The sequence below is a fragment of the Temnothorax americanus genome, unplaced genomic scaffold (genome assembly GCF_048541705.1).
Source record: "Temnothorax americanus isolate GAGA-0224 unplaced genomic scaffold, ASM4854170v1 Scaffold303, whole genome shotgun sequence".
NCBI classification, from domain to species: Eukaryota; Metazoa; Arthropoda; class Insecta; order Hymenoptera; family Formicidae; genus Temnothorax; species Temnothorax americanus.
In genome coordinates this window covers 18,694-24,882 of record NW_027509447.1, presented here as the reverse complement: position 1 = coordinate 24,882, position 6,189 = coordinate 18,694, and the positions used below count along the sequence as shown (strand labels likewise).

The 6,189-nt window shown below is 39.2% G+C and overlaps 1 long non-coding RNA gene across 2 annotated transcripts in view; it reads right to left on the bottom strand.

Moving 5' to 3' along the window:
- Positions 1–5,061: 5,061 nt before the first annotated feature.
- The window catches only part of LOC143900850 (uncharacterized), a 7,621-nt gene continuing 6,493 nt past the window's right edge, over positions 5,062–6,189 (bottom strand). The window contains exon 2 of one of the 2 annotated variants that reach the window (XR_013257891.1): positions 5,062–6,034. This is a non-coding gene — a long non-coding RNA (uncharacterized LOC143900850). The remainder of the gene's footprint in view (positions 6,035–6,189) is intronic. The other variant, XR_013257892.1, reaches the window with a different exon arrangement.

The following is a 6,189-nucleotide window of genomic DNA, read 5'->3' as shown; positions in this document are numbered from 1 at the left end:
GGGAAAAAAGGGCCGATTTTCCCGGAGTTTGAAAAATTTAAAAGCCCCCCAAAAGGGTCACCCCTGAAAATTTCCTAAGCCCCAAAAAGTTTTTTTTTTTAAAAAAATCGGCAGTTCTGGGAGGGTTCTGAAAAAGTTACAGCCCCCAAAAGGGAAAAAAATTTACAGCCCCCAAAAGGGCCCACACCTAAAAAATTCATAAGCCCCAAAAAAGTTTTTTTTTTTTTAAAAAATCGGCAGTTCTCCCCCCGGATTTTTCCCAAAAAGTTCCACCCCTAAAAAGGGGCCACCCCTCAAAAATTTCAAAATTTCCCAAAAAGTATTTTTTTAAAATATGGGCCCTTTCCGCCGGATTTCTGCAAAATTTTAACCCCTTTAAAAGGGGGGACAAAAAAAGTTAAAACCCCCCAAAAAGGGTCAACTGGGAAGATTTCATAAGCCCAAAAAAATATTTTTTTTGGGAAAAATCGGCAGTTCTCGCCGGATTTCTGCAAAAATTTACAGCCCCCAAAGGGGTTTCCCCAACCTAAAAAAATTTTCATAAGCCCCAAAAAAGTTTTTTTTTTTTTCAAAAATCGGAGTTCGTCCCCGGAATTTGCAAAATTTAAAAGGGCCTCCAAAGGGAACACCTAAAAAATTTTCATAAGCCCAAAAAGTTTTTTTTTAAAAAAATTCCGCGTTCTCGCCGGAGTTCGGGCCAAAAGGGTTACAGCCCCCCAAAAGGGGGTCCCCCCCAACCTCAAAATTTTTCATAAGTCCCAAAGTTTTTTTTTAAAAAAATGGGCAGTTCTCGCCGGATTTTTGCAAAAGTTCCACCCCTCCAAAGGGGCCCCAAAGTTAAACCCTTCCAAGGGTCACCCCTTTAAAAAATTTCAAAGCCCCAAAAAATTTTTTTTTTTTAAAAATTGGGCCCATTTCTTCCCGGATTTCTGAAAAAAGTTACACCCCTAAAAAGGGCCACCCCCAAAAAATTTAAAATTTCCCCAAAAGTATTTTTTTTGGAAATGGAGTTCTTGCCGGAGTTTGCAAAAGTTAAAAGCCCCCCAAAAGGGTCACACCCAAAAAATTTCATAATTCCAAAAAAAATTTTTTTTTTTTCAAAAATGGGCCCTTTTTCCCCGGGAGTTCTGCAAAAAGTACAGCCCTTAAAAGGGTTTCTCCCCTCGAAAATTTCATAAGCCCAAAAGTTTTTTTTTTTTTAAAATCGGGCAGTTCTCCCCGGAGTTCGGCAAAATTTTTAAAGCCCCCAAAGGGGGCAACCTCAAAAATTTTTAAACCCCAAAAAGGGTTTTTTTTTTGGAAATCGGAAGTTCTGCCGGAGTTCTGAAAAAGTTCCCGCCCCAAAGGGTCAAAACCCAAAAATTTTATAACCCCAAAAAAGGGTTTTTTTTTTTTAAAAATGGCTTTCTCCCGGAGTTTGCAAAGTTACAGCCCCCCAAAAAGGGTCCCCCAAAAATTTAAAAGTTTTTTTTTTAAAAAAGGTTTTTCCCCACCCAAAAATTTCAAAAAAAAAAAAAAAGCCCCAAAAAAGTATTTTTTTTTAAAAATCGGAAAGTTTCGCCGGAGTTCTGAAAAAATTTACGCCCCCCCAAAGGGGTCCCCTGAAAATTTCATAACCCCAAAAAGTTTTTTTTTTTTAAAATCGGCAGTCTCGCCGGAGTTCCTTCCCCCAAAAAAAGTTACAGCCCCCCCAAAGGGTAACCCCTCGAAAATTTCAAAATTCCCAAAAAAGGGTTTTTTTTTTTTAAAATCGGAGTTTCCCCGGGGTTTTCTAAAAGTTACAAAAGGGCCCCCCAAAGGGTCACCCCTAAAAAATTTCTAATTTCCCAAAAAAAGTTTTTTTTTTTTTCAAAAATGGGGCATTTCTCGGGGAGTTTTGCAAAAGTTTCAGCCCCCCAAAGGGTCCCACCCCGAAAAATTTCCCATAATTCCAAAAAGTATTTTTTTTTAAAAAAATCGGAAAGTTCTCCCGGGGTTTCAAAAGTTACAGCCCCCCAAAGGGGACCAAAATTTACAGCCCCCCAAAAAGGGTCAAAACTCAAAAATTTCAAATTCCCCAAAAAAAATATTTTTTTTTAAACGGCAGTTTCGCCGGGGGCCCTGCAAAATTTTACGCCCCCCAAGGGTCACCCCGAAAATTTCATAAGTCCCAAAAAAGTATTTTTTTTTTTCAAAAATGGGCCCAAGGTTCTCCCCGGGAATTCTGAAAATTTAAACCCCCTCCAAAGGGTAAACCCCTCAAAAATTTTTCATAAAGCCCCAAAAAAGTTTTTTTTTCAAAAATCGGCATTTTATCGCGGAAAGGGTCACAAAAGTTACACCCTTTCCAAAAAGGGTCACACCAAAAATTTTTTAAAAAAAATTTCCAAAAAATTTTTTTTTTTTTTTAAAAATTGGGCATTTCCCCCCGAGGTTTTGCAAAAGTTACACCCCCCAAAAGGGGGAATAAAAACAAAAAAAGTTAAAAAAGGCCTTTCCAAAAAGGGTAAAACACACCTAAAAATTTCAAGTCCAAAAAGTTTTTTTTTAAAAATTCGGCAGTTTTCCCCGGAGTTCGCAAAAAGTTAAAAGCCCCCCAAAAGGTTTTCACCCCCCAAAAAAATTTTTTAATTCCCCAAAAAGTTTTTTTTTTTAAAATCGGCATTTCCCGCCGGAGTTTGCAAAGTTCCCCCCCCTCCAAAAGGGAAAAAACACCCCCGGGAAAAAATTTTCATAACCCCAAAAAAAGTTTTTTTTTAAAATTGGGCAGTTTTTGCCGGAGATTTGAAAAAGTTCAGCCCCCCAAAGGGGGAAAACCCCTCAAAAATTTTAAAAGTTCCAAAAAGTTTTTTTTTTTTTTAAAAATCGGCAGTTTTCCCCGGAGTTCGGCAAAAGTTCCCCCTCCAAAGGGTTTCCCCCGAAAATTTCATAAGCCCCAAAAAGTATTTTTTTAAAAATCGGCGTTTTCGCCGGAGTTCTGCAAAATTTTAACAGCCTCCAAAGGGTCACCCCTCAAAAAATTTCTTTAACCCCCAAAAAATTTATTTTTTTTTGGAAATGGGCAGTCTGGGCCGGGTCTGCAAAATTTAACCCCCAAAAGGGTCACATTTCCAAAAATTTCATAAGTCCCAAAAAGTATTTTTTTTAAAAAAATGGGAAGTTCTCGCCGGATTTTGAAAAAAGTTCCAGCCCAAAAAAAGGGCCCACAAAAGTTAGCCCCCCAAAGGGGGTCAACCTAAAAAATTTTTCATAAGCCCCAAAAAGTTTTTTTTTTTTAAAAAAAATTGGAATTTCTCCCCGGGTTCGAAAAAAGTTACAGCCCCCCAAAAGGGTACCCCCCCGAAAAATTCAAAGTCCCAAAGAAGTATTTTTTTTAAAAAATGGCCCAGTTCTCCCCGGAGTTCTGAAAAGTTAAACCCCTCAAAAGGGGGCCCAAAAAGTTACGGGCTCCCCCAAAAGGGTCACACCCGAAGATTTAAAAATTTCCCAAAAAAAGTTTTTTTTTTAAAATCGGCAGTTCTCGCCGGAGTTCAGAAAAAGTTACAGCCCTAAAAAAGGGTCACACCCAAAAAATTTTTTAAAAGCCCCAAAAAGTATTTTTTTTTTTTAAAATGGCCGTTCCCCCGGGAAAGTTTGAAAAAAAGGTTACAGCCCCCCAAAAGGGTCCCCACCTCAAAAAAATTTCATTTTTCCCAAAGAAAAATTTTTTTAAAAATATCGGGCATTTTCTCCCCGGAGTTCGCAAAAGTTTACGCCCCCCAAAAGGCAAAAAAGGGTTACACCCCTCCAAAGGGCCCACACCCGAAGTTTTCCAAAATTTCCCAAAAAAGTAATTTTTTTTTTGGAAATCGGCAGATTCTCGCCGGAGTTCTGCAAAAGTGTACAGCCCTCCAAAGGGTCACACCTCGAAAATTTCATAATTCCCAAAAAGTATTTTTTTTGAAAATCGGCAGTTCTCGCCGGAGTTCTGCAAAAGTTACAGCCCTCCAAAAGGTCACACCTCGAAAATTTCATAAGTCCCAAAAAGTATTTTTTTTGGAAATCGGCAGTTCTCGCCGGAGTTCTGCAAAAGTTACAGCCCTCCAAAGGGTCACTCCTCGAAAATTTCATAAGTCCCAAAAAGTATTTTTTTTGGAAATCGGCAGATCTCGCCGGAGTTCTGCAAAAGTTACAGCCCTCCAAAGGGTCACACCTCGAAAATTTCATAAGTCCCAAAAAGTATTTTTTTTCAAAAATCGGCAGTTCTCGCCGGAGTTCTGCAAAAGTTACAGCCCTCCAAAGGGTCACAAAAGTTACAGCCCTCCAAAGGGTCACACCTCAAAAATTTCATAAGTCCCAAAAAGTATTTTTTTTTTTCAAAAATCGGCAGTTCTCGCCGGAGTTCTGCAAAAGTTACAGCCCTCCAAAGGGTCACTCCTCGAAAATTTCATAATTCCCAAGAAGTATTTTTTTTCAAATATCGGCAGTTCTCGCCGGAGTTCTGCAAAAGTTACAGCCCTCTAAAGGGACACAAAAGTTACAGCCCTCCAAAGGGTCACACCTCGAAGATTTCATAAGTCCTAAGAAGTATTTTTTTTTCAAAAATCGGCAGTTCTCGCCGGAGTTCTGCAAAAGTTACAGCCCTCCAAAGGGACACAAAAGTTACAGACCTCCAAAGGGTCACACCTCAAAAGTTTCATAAGTCCCAAAAGGTATTTTTTTTTTCAAAAATCGGCAGTTCTAGCCGGAGTTCTGCAAAATTTACAGCCCTCCAAAGGGTCACACCTCGAAAATTTCATAATTCCCAAAAAGTATTTTTTTTTGGAAATTGGCAGTTCTCGCCGGAGTTCTGCAAAAGTTACAGCCCTCCAAAGGGTCACACCTCGAAAATTTCATAAGTCCCAAAAAGTATTTTTTTTTCAAAAATTGGCAGTTCTCGCCGGAGTTCTGCAAAAGTTATAGCCTTCCAAAGGGTAACACCTCGAAAATTTCATAACTCCCAAACAGTATTTTTTTGCAAAAATCGGCAGTTCTCGCCGGAGTTCAGCAAAAGTTACAGCCCTCCAAAGGGTCACACCTCGAAAATTTTATAAGTCCCAAAAATTATTTTTTTTTTTTTAAATCGGCAGTTCTCGCCGGAGTTCAGCAAAAGTTACAGCCCTCCAAAGGGTCACACCTAGAAAATTTCATAAGTCCCAAAAAGTATTTTTTTTTTCAAAAATCGGCAGTTCTCGCCGGAGTTCTGCAAAAGTTACAGCCCTCCAAAGGGTCACACCTCGAAAATTTCATAAGTCCCAAAAAGTATTTTTTTCAAAAATCGGCAGTTCTCGCCGGAGTTCTGCAAAAGTTACAGCCCTCCAAAGGGTCACACCTCGAAAATTTCATAAGTCCCAAAAAGTATTTTTTTTCAAAAATCGGCAGTTCTTGCCGGAGTTCTGCAAAAGTTACAGCCCTCCAAAGGGTCGCAAAAGTTACAGCCTTCCAAAAGGTCACACCTCAAAAATTTCATAAGTCCCAAAAAGTATTTTTTTTTTAAATCGGCAGTTCTCGCCGGAGTTCTGCAAAAGTTACAGCCCTCCAAAGGGCCACACCTCGAAAATTTCATAATTCCCAAAAAGTATTTTTTTTGGAAATCGGCAGTTCTCGCCGGAGTTTTGCAAAAGTTACAGCCCTCCAAAAGGTCACACCTCGAAAATTTCATAATTCCCAAAAAGTATTTTTTTTGGAAATCGGCAGTTCTCGCCGGAGTTTTGCAAAAGTTACAGCCCTCCAAAAGGTCACACCTCGAAAATTTCATAAGTCCCAAAAAGTATTTTTTTTTTCAAAAATCGGCAGTTCTCGCCGGAGTTCTGCAAAAGTTACAGCCCTCCAAAGGGTTTCATTTCGAAAATTTCATAAGTCCCAAAAAGTATTTTTTTTTTAAATCGGCAGTTCTCGCCGGAATTCTGCAAAAGTTACAGCCCTCCAAAGGGTCACACTTCGAAAATTTCATAAGTCCCAAAAAGTATTTTTTTTTTGGAAATCGGCAGATCTCGCCGGAGTTCTGCAAAAGTTACAGCCCTCCAAAGGGTCACACCTCGAAAATTTCATAAGTCCCAAAAAGTATTTTTTTTTCAAAAATCGGCAGTTCTCGCCGGAGTTCTGCAAAAGTTACAGCCCTCCAAAGGGTCACAAAAGTTACAGCCCTCCAAAGGGTCACACCTCAAAAATTTCATTAGTCCCAAAAAGTAT